At 35.5% G+C, this 10,795-nt stretch overlaps 1 pseudogene; it reads right to left on the bottom strand.

The window, feature by feature from the left end:
- Positions 1-10,442: 10,442 nt before the first annotated feature.
- LOC112826254 (U6atac minor spliceosomal RNA) lies at positions 10,443-10,543 on the bottom strand (annotated as a pseudogene).
- Between the last annotated feature and the right edge of the window lie 252 nt (positions 10,544-10,795).

Here is a 10,795-nt window from a genome sequence, read left to right as displayed (position 1 = left end):
CTGGGAGGCAGTTTCTTCTAACAGACCAAAATACACCTGAAATCTAGTGTTTGGCTCTATTCTATTCACCAGCCTGATCATATTCTTTTTTTTTTCTTTCTTCTTTTTCACCCCGGTTTTGGGTCTCTTCTGATTTGTTTAGTGTATATTTTTCTGGGGTCATTGTTACCCTGTTAGCATTTTGTTCTCTCATTCATCTATTCTTCTCTGCACAAAATGACAAGACGGAAAAACTCAGCTCAAAAAAAAAAAAAAGAACAAGAGTCAGTACTGACTGACAGGGACCTAATCAATACGGACATTACTAAGATGTCAGAACTAGAGTTCAGAATGACGTTTATAAAGATACTAGCTAGGATTGGAAAAAACATAGGAGATACTAGTGAATCCCTTTCTGCAGAAATAAAAGAACTAAAATCTAACCATGTCGAAAACCAAAAGGGTATTAATTGAGGTGCAATCAAAAATGGAGGCTCGAACTGCTAGGATAAATGAGGTAGAAGAGAGAATTAGTGATATAGAAGACCAAATGATGGAGAATAAAGAAGCTGAGAAAAAGAGATAAACAACTACTGGATCATGAGGGCAGAATTTGAGATAAGTGATACCACAAGATGAAGCAATATTAGAATAATTGGGATCCCAGAAGAAGAAGAAAGGGGGGGCAGAAGGTATATTGGAGCAAATTATAGCAGAGAACTTCCCTAATGTGGGGAAGGAAACAGGCATCAAAATCCAGGAGGCACAGAGAACCCTTCTCAAAATCAATAAAAATAGGTCCACACCCTGACATCTAATAGTAAAACTTATGAGTCTCAGACACAAAGAGAAAATCCTGAAAGTCGCTTGGGACAAGAGGTCTGTAATCTACAATGGTAGGAACATTAGATTGGCAGCAGACCTATCCACAGAGACCTGGCAGGCCAGAAAGGACTGGCATGATATATTCAGGGCACTAAACGACAAAAATATGCAGCCAAGAATACTATATCCAGCTAGGCAGTCACTGAAAATAGAAGGAGAGATAAAAAGCTTCCAGGACAAACAAAAACTAAAGGAATTTGCAAACATGAAACCAGCCCTATAAGAAATATTGAAAGGGGTCCTCTAAGCAAAGAGATAAGCAACATAGACCAGAAAGGAACACAGACAATATACAGTAACAGTCACCTTACAGGCAATACAGTGTCACTAAATTCATATCTTTCAGTAGTTACCCTGAATAAATGGGCTAAATACACCAATCAAAAGACACAGGATATCAGATTGGATAAAAAAACAAGACCCATCAATATGCTGTCTGCAAGAGACTCATGTTAGACCCAAAGACACCTCCAGATTGAAAGTGAGGGGGTGGAAAACCATGTACCATGCTAATGGACATCAAAAGAAAGCAGGGGTGGCAATTCTTATATCAGACAAATTAGATTTTAAACCAAAGACTATAATAAGAGAAGAAGAAGGATACTACATCATACTTAAACAGTCTATCCAACAAGAAGATCTAACAATTGTAAATATCTATGCCCCTAACATGGGAACAGCCAATTATATAAGCCAATTAATAGCAAAATCAAAGAAACACATGGACAATAATGCAATAATAGTAGGGGACTTCACTGAAATGGACAGATCCTCGAAGCAAAAGATCAACAAGGAAATACAGGCTTTATATGACACACTGGACCAGATGAACTTCACAGATATATTCAGAACCTTCCATCCCAAAGCAATAGAATACACATTCTTCTCTAGTGCCCATGGAACATTCTCCAGAATAGATCACATCCTGGGTCACAAATCGGGTCTCAACCGGTACCAAAAGATTGGGATCATTCTCTACATATTTTTGGACCACAATGCTTTGAAACTAGAACTCAGTCACAAAAGGAAAGTTGGAAAGAACTCAAATGCATCCTACTAAAGGCTAAAGAGCATTCTACTGAAGAATGAATGGGTTAACCAACTCTTCTTAAAGAAGAATTAAAAAAATTCATGGAAACAAATGAAAATGGAAATATGAGAGTTCAAAACCTTTGGAATGCAGCAAAGGCTGTCCTAAGAGGAAAGTATATAGCAATACAAGCCTTTCTCAAGAAACAAGAAAGGTCTCAAATACACAACCTAAACCTACACCTAAAGGAGCCGAAGAAAAAACAGCAAATAAAGCCCAACCCAGCAGAAGAAGAGAAAAAATAAAGATCAGAGCAGAAATCAGTGAAATAGAAACCAAAAGAATAGTAGAACAGATCAATGAAACTAGGAGCTGGTTCTTTGAAAGAATTAACAAGATTGATAAACACCTGGCCAGACTTATCAAAAAGAAAAGAGAAAGGACACAAATTAATAAAATCATGAATGAAAGAGGAGAGATCACAACCAACACCAAAGAAATACAAACAATTATAAGAACATATTATGAGCAAGTATATGTCAGCAAATTAGACAATCTGGAGGAAAAGGATGCATTCCTAGAGATGTATCAACTACCAAAATCTGAACCAGGAAGAAATAGAAAACCTGAACAGACCTATAACCACTAAGGAAATTGAAGCAGTAATTAATATTATCTCACAACAAACAAGAGCCCAGGGCCAGATGGCTTCCCAGCAGAATTCTACCAAACATTTAGAAGAATTAATACCTATTCTTCTGAAGCTGTTTCAAAAAGTATAAGTGGGAGGAAAAATTCCAAACTCATTTTATGAGGCCACCATTACCTTGAACCCCAAACCAGACAAAGACCCCATTCAAAAAGGAGAATTACAGGCCAATATCCATGATGAACATGGATGCAGAAATTCTCACCAAAATACTAGACAGTAGGATCCAACAGTACATTAAAAGGATTATTCACCATGACCAAGTGGGATTTATTCCTGGGCTCCAAGGTTGGTTCAACATCCACAAATCAACCAATGTGATGCACTACATTAATAAAAGAAAGAACAAGAACCATGTGATCCTCTCAATAGATGCATGAAAAGCATTTGCTAAAGTACAGCATCCTTTCTTGATTAAAACTCTTCACAATGTAGGGATAGAGGGTACATACCTCAATATCATAAAAGCCATCTATGAAAAACCTACAGCGAATATCATTTTCAATGGGGAAAAACTGAGCTTTCCACTAAGGTCAGGAACATGGCAGGGATGTCCACTATCACCACTGCTATTCAACATAGTACTAGAATTCCTAGCCTCAGCAATTAGACAACAAAAATAAATAAAAGGCATCCAAATCAGCAAAGAAGTGAAACTTTCACTGTTTGCAGATGATATGTTACTTTATGTGGGAAACCCAAAAGATTGCACCCCAAAACTGCTAGAACTCATACAGGAATTCAGTAAAGTGGCTGGATGTAGAATCAATGCACAGAAATCAGTGGCATTCCTATACACCAACAACAAGACAGAAGGAGAAATTAAGGAGTCGATCCCATTTACAATTGCACCCCAAACCATAAGATACCTAGGAATAAATCTAACCAAAGAGGTAAAGAATCTGTACTCAGAAAACTATAGAACACTCATGAAAGAAATTGAGGAAGACACAAAGAAATGGAAAAACGTTCCATGCTCATGGATTGGAAGAACAACCATTGTGAAAATGTCTATGCTACCTAGAGCAGTCTACACATTTAATGCAATCCCTACCAAAATACCATTATCTTTTTTCAAAGAAATGGAACAAATAATCCTAAAATTTGTGTGGAACCAGAAAAGACCCTGAATAGCCAGAGGAATTTTGAAAAAGAAAAGCAAAACCTGGTGGCTTCACAATTCCAGACTTCAAGCCCTATTACAAAGCTGTAATCATCAAGACGTATGGTATTGGCTCAAAAACAAACACATAGATCAATGGAACAGAATAGAGAGCCCAGAAATGTACCCTCAACTCTATGGTCAACTCATCTTTGACAAAGCAGGAAAGAATATCCAATGGAAAAAAAGATTCCCAACACCATTTTCAACAAATGGTGTTGGAAAAATTGGACAGCCTCATGCAGAAGAATGAAACTGGGCCATTTCCTTACACCACACAAAAAATAGACTCAAAATGGTTGAAAGGCGTAAATGTGAGACAGGAATCCATCAAAATCCTTGAGGAGAACACAGGCAGCAACCTCTTCGACCTCAGCCGCAGCAACTTCTTCCTAGAAACATCAACAAAAGCAAGGGAAGCAAGGGCAAAAATGAACTATTGGGACTTTATTAAGATAAAAAGCTTTTGCACAGCAAAGGAAAACAATCAACAAAACCAAAAGACAACCAACAGAATGGGAGAAGATATTTGCAAATGACCAGTTAAAGGGCTAGTATCCAAAATCTATAAAGAAGTTATCAAAATCAACACCCAGAGAAGAAATAATCCAATCAAGATTTGGGCAGAAGACATGAACAGACATTTTTCCAAAGAAGACATCCAAATGGCCAACAGACACATGAAAATGTGCTCAACATCATTCGGCATCAGGGAAATCCAAATCAAAACTCAATGAGATACCACCTCACACCAGTCAGAATGGTTAAAATGAACAAGTCAGGAAACGACAGATGTTGGCGAGGATGTGGAGAAAGGGGAACCCTCCTACACTGTTGGTGGGAATGCAAGCTGGTGCAGCCACTCTGGAAAACAGTATGGAGGTTCCTCAAAAACTTGAAAATAGAGTTACCCTATTACCCAGCAATTGTATTACTGTGTACAAAGATGAAAATGTAGGGATCCAAAGGGGCACCTGCATCCCAATGTTTATAGCAGCAATGTCTACAATAGCCAAACTGTGGAAAGAGCCAAGATGTCCATCAACAGATGAATGGATAAAGAAGATGTGGTATATTAATACACAATGGAATATTATGCAGCTATCAAAAAACAAAATCTTGGGGCGCCTGGGTGGCTCAGTCATTAAGCGTCTGCCTTTGGCTCAGGTCATGATCCCAGGGTCCTGGGATCGAGTCCCACATCAGGCTCCCTGCTCAGCGGGAAGCCTGCTTCTCCCTCTCCCACTCCCCCTGCTTGTGTTCCTGCTCTCGCTGTCTCTCTCTGTCAAATAAATAAATAAAATCTTAAAAAAAAAAAACCAAAATTTTGCCATTTGCAATGACATGGATTGAACTAGAGGGTATCATGCTAAGCAAAAAAAGCCAATCAAAGAAAGACAATTATATCATCTCACTGATATGAGGAATTTGAGAAAGAAGACAGAGGATCATAGGGGAAGGGAGAGAAAAATGAAACAAATGAAACCAAAGAGGGAGACAAATAATAAGAGATTCTTTATCTCAGGAAAGAAACTGAGGGTTGCTGGAGTGGTGGGAGGTGGGAAGCAGAGGGTGGCTGGGTGATGGACATTGGCAGGGTATGTGCTATGGTGAGCGCTGTGAATTGTGTAAGACTGATGAATCACAGACCTGTATCCCTGAAACAAACAAACAAAAAGCTATTTATGTTTTTTCTTGCTTTATTTTATCACCTATGATTGATAATTTCCTTCTCTTCATCCTTCATCCTGTTTGCCCCTCCTGTGCTATACAATTTTTCTTCAGTCTCCCCTGGTAATAGTAGAAAATTTAATTTCTTGTTGTACTCAGAACACCCATGCTTTATCATTTATCACATGTGCAGTCTCTTCTTGGGGTACTTGTTCTACCCTCTCTATGACTTTTGATCCACCTATTATCAAAATCATCCAGCTCATTTGAGATCTCAGATGACTCCATTATGGGAACATCTTTGCTACTCATGTGGAATTAGCTCAAATCAGTAGATTCTAGAATCACTTGATTTTGAGAATAATTAGGTAATGATGAACATTTAGTTTTCCATAATTAAAGGCTTGGTGATTTCAGCCTATAATTTCCCCATAGTTTGGATGGAATTTAGATTTTAGAATGAGAAAAGTACCTGGAAATGGACCATCCATGGTAACTTTCTGGTAAATTTCTATTATAGAATGACTTCTTCAGAAACAGTCTTTTCAGAGCAATCTGTGCTGATTTGTCTCTAGGAAACAAAGTAACAAACATTTCCAAAACCTTCAAGGACAAAATATGACACTTTACTCACTGTCAATGGTAAATTTAAATGTCAAGTAGATTTGAATATAATTAGCATCAAATGTTAACCTTCTAACTATAAGAAAGTACATGAGAAGCAAAATTGTAATAGACATTTTCTTTATGAGTACAAAATTTAAAAAACAGTAGTTAAGCCAAAAGAAATCAGCTGGATAATTTCAAGTGATTATTGCAACTATCTACACTCAGTAAAGACCATTTGTACAAGTAGACTGAACCCAGCAAAATAATTCAAGTACATCTTTATGGGATGGTGCAAGATGAATTTTATTATCACTCTCTTCACTGAGTTATGTTTTATTAGATTCTCATAATGATTATTCTCCTTTTATTGATATATTATTTTTCCTATATATTAAGTATGACGTTTAGTTAAACTCCAGGCTTTTAATGCAAATTTTACCTAGAAAAACTGTGAAAGTTAGTGCTGGATTGGGGAACTCAGAAATCCTATATTTGCATTTGAGAGCTTCCTGCTTTGACTTTTGATATTTCCTTCTAGGTGTTTTATTTATCATTAAAAGAATATCTATCTTTAATGTGACTGTTGGCATTTTCCTTTTGGTCTCATTACTATTCTCATTGTGATTAACACACAGGATATTTTGACTAGGCATTGGCTAAGATTTCTTACTAATGCTAAAAGGGAATTATAGATCATCAGTTAACATGTCGAAGTGAAATGTGGTTCCTGCTACCATTTCGATGAATGGAATAACAGATTATTAAATTGTACTTTTAGCAGAGAGTGGGATGCAGCTGAGATAGATGGTAATTTTAATTTTCGTTCTTTCAACAAATATTGAGTGGCTACCATGTACCAAGAAATCTTGTACATGTCAAGGGTACATATATGGCAAAAAGAAATCTCTACCCTTATGATTCTTGCCATTCTAATAAATATTCTTTTTATTTTTGCATATTTCCATCATTTTGAAAACCTGGCTAGTCCTGGAATCAAGATTAAATAATGTAACACTGTGTTGGAGAAAGATATATAGTATCACAGCTGTGTGACTGAAGTATAAAGTCTCATTTACTTTAAAAAATCTTAGCTCTTCAAGAAAATTAAACCCTTAGAGATTAGCATTTTATTTTTAGATCAAACCACTGCTGTACTCATAAGACATGAAATAGAATCAAATAATTTAAATTTTTAAGGAAACATTAGTGAAAATTTTGAACTAAAATATATTTTAAAATGCATTATTTTACTTTATAGTGTATAGTCTTTTTTTTTTAGTATAGTTGACATGCAATGATACATTAATTTCAGGTGTGCAACATAGTGATTTGACAAGTTTATACATTATGCTGTGTTCACAAGTATAGCTACTATCTATCCTAATATATTGCTATTACAATATCATTGACTATATTTGTCATGCTGTACCTTTTATTCTCATGACTTATTCATTCCACAACTGGAAGCATAGCTTCCACTCCCTTTCACCCGTTTTGTGCAACCTCCCCACCATATCCCCTCTGGCAACTATCAGTTTGTTTTCTGCATTTACAGGTCTGATTCTGCTGCCTTTTTTGTTTGTTGGTTTATTTATTTATTTTTTTGACCATGGCTATCTGAATGCATATACAATCGTAATGGGGTATACATGTTCATTTTTTTAGAGTTAATATCATTTTCAGAATGACATAGATAAAAAATAAGATATTTCACTAATAAGTAGCAATAAATCAAAAATGCAAAGGAGGAGTCATGGTCATGACTCCAATGTGGGAAAAAAAAAACTCTTGGTGCTTACGAACTCAGCCCTCCACAGATACTCACACTATTTGTGATATCCATTCAGTCTTATGACTACATTTCTTCTACATCCTGGTGATATTTAAATTTATGTCTCTATACAGACTTTACTCCTGAACTCCAAAATTCAACTCCTGACCTTTCCTTAAAATCTGCTCAATCCACAACTTTGTCCAGTCCAGTTTGATGGGAACTTCATCCTTCAAGATGCTTAGGTAAAATCTTGAAGTCAAACTTCATCCATTGTTTTTTCTCATATTCCACACCAAGGAATTCAGGAAATATGTTGGTTCTGCCTTCATAATATATGCAAAATCTGTCTATTTTTCACTTATTTCACTGCTGTCACCTTGCACTCAATCATTATCATATTTCACTTTCATTAGTGTAATAGCCTCCAAATTTGGCCACACCTCTTACCTTATACATTACAGGATGCACCTTTTGAAAGGTAAATAATCTGCTCTTATACTGAAAATCATTCAATTTCTCCTCTTTTCACTCAAAAGTAAAAGTGAAGGTCTTTATGATAGTCCCCACCCTCCTCACCCTCTTTTCCTATCTGAGTTTATCTCCTACTACTCTCTCCTTCATTCCTCCACGTTAGTTACACTGAGTGTTCCTCAATTTCTAGCTCTCACCATTGGACATTAATACTTGCCAGGTCCTCTTCCTATCGCTCTCTCAATGAGTTCTGCCCAGATAATCCTTCTTGAAATTAGAAATACTCCCATACCCTGGGAAGTCTTAGCTCACATCCCTGGTCCAATTTTTCATAAATAATTTATCACCCTTTAATACCCTACATAAAAATACTTATTCATTATGCCCATTGTTTCATAAGGTACCATGAGAACATGATGAACATTTTGTCTATTTTATGGCCAGGTTAGTCTCTGGTAGATAGAAGGCACTCAGTAAATATATTTTAAATAAGTGAATAAACTGTTATATTTTTCATTCAATCTTATTAGATGATTAACAAAAAGGAAAGAGGATTTTATTTGATGAATTAATAAATGTAATGAGATTTCACTAGTGAAAATATGAGTTTTGAGCTACTATTCCTTTTGCGGTCTTATCCTAACACTAACTCTTCATTTAGTTTCATTTACTATAAAGAGTGATGATAAAGAAATTAAATAGAGATGTCTTTTTTACTGACTCCTGTCAATGGGAGTACAGAAAAAGAAAAAAAAATCCCACATATATACTTAGCTTAAATGGAAGGAAGCATTGGAGAATTTGGGGAGTAATATTAACTAAAGGCTTTTGGTAAAAAACAGACATTCTAAGGGGGAGGATGTATTCAGACGGACCAGTCTTCTATCAAAGTTTTTAAACTTTGGATCTCTGTAGAGTCAAAGATTGAGCTTCAAGGGTCTCCATACCTTTTGTGATCTGTACAAAATCTTGCATGGATCAATACTGCGTATTTTTCCCTGGATAGAGAGTTAATTTCACCAAAATTTTTACATAGGTTCTATAAAAACAATATGGTTAAAAAATTGTAGTAAAGACTAGAGATGAACAACATACATTCTCATCTCTAATATTTTAAGAAATGCAAGAAAATGGTAATATATACAGTTATTTCTTTAGCTGGACAGTGGTTGATCAACTTTAGATTGTGAATCATGGAACTAGTTTATTTATCAACATAACATGAACATATACTGAAATACCAATAATGAAATCATCAATGATTAAATCACCATATTTCCAAATTTCATGCTTAATTATCTCAATGATCATTTTTCTCTTTAAATAATATGCTATCTTTGGAACCGGTTATAAATAAACCAATTAACATGATTAGCTGAGTTCTAAGTACACGACTAACATGTTTGCTTTCTAAAATAATGTTCTACATTTTTTTTCTAGATAGGTACCAATAAATACAATACATACAAGTAAATTCTTATAGGCCTATGAAATACCAATAAATAAAATACATATAAGTAAATTCTTATAGGTCTATGCAATGTTCTTCACTTTGACATATATATGTACCAAATGGAAAGCACTATGGCATCATGTATTCACCCTGAAAGCGAATCTCTTCAAAGATAAATGCATATAATTTTCCTCATTTACTATAAGATCAAACTCAGATTCCTAAACAGAAGTATGTTCACAATCAATCTGTTCAAACTATCTCCCATAGATGTCTCAAAAAAAACAAACAAAGGCAGCTTTTATTTTAATTGGACATGTTTATTTACCACTGTTACCCAACCATGAACATTTGTGCCTTCAAATCTTATTTCATAATACATGAGTTTTTCCTGTATACAAAATATTTATCAGAATTTCCACCAGAGCACTCTGGATGTGTCCAGAATGTGGCAGAGTGGAGAGCAGTCCTTCTAAGTATAGCTTGAAGACCAGGGTAGCACTACAAACCATTTGTTACCATTTTTTGATGAGAAAATTACAACAATTGAGATAAATTTCCGAATTTGTTTAATAATGTGACAGAAATTTTTTAAATTTAATTTTTACAAGTAATATCTGCACCCAATGTGGGACATGAACCCACAACCCCAAGATCAAGAGTCGCATGCTCCACCAACTGAGACAGCCAGGGCTCCCCAAATAATGGTTAGATGCCACGAAATAGGTGGCAATACCTTCATCATATAGGTGTTGTCAGGCCTGAGGGGAGTATTAACCTTCTCTCCTTTCATACAACACTTACGTGTTTTAAGTAGAATCTAATAAATTTGGCTTGTATTTTTACATAATTTAGAAATTTTTATATTTCTAGTAGTTTAGTTTTGTTGTAGTTCACAAAAGTATTGGCCCTCAGTGGATCTGTGTTCCTTCATTGCAATCTTTTGACAAGCACTGATATAAAGGATCTGAGTTTTGTAGATATTTATTCCAAGTTCTGATATGTATTATTTTTATGTCTCTCAGAATACTTCAGTTCTCCTAGTCTTAGGT

Source organism: Callorhinus ursinus, unplaced genomic scaffold (assembly GCF_003265705.2).
Source record: "Callorhinus ursinus isolate GAN/ISIS: 27379988/994484 unplaced genomic scaffold, GSC_fseal_2.0 scaffold4, whole genome shotgun sequence".
Classification (NCBI taxonomy): domain Eukaryota; kingdom Metazoa; phylum Chordata; class Mammalia; order Carnivora; family Otariidae; genus Callorhinus; species Callorhinus ursinus.
The sequence above is the reverse complement of the archived record's forward strand: the minus strand, read 5'-3'. Positions and strand labels throughout refer to the sequence as shown.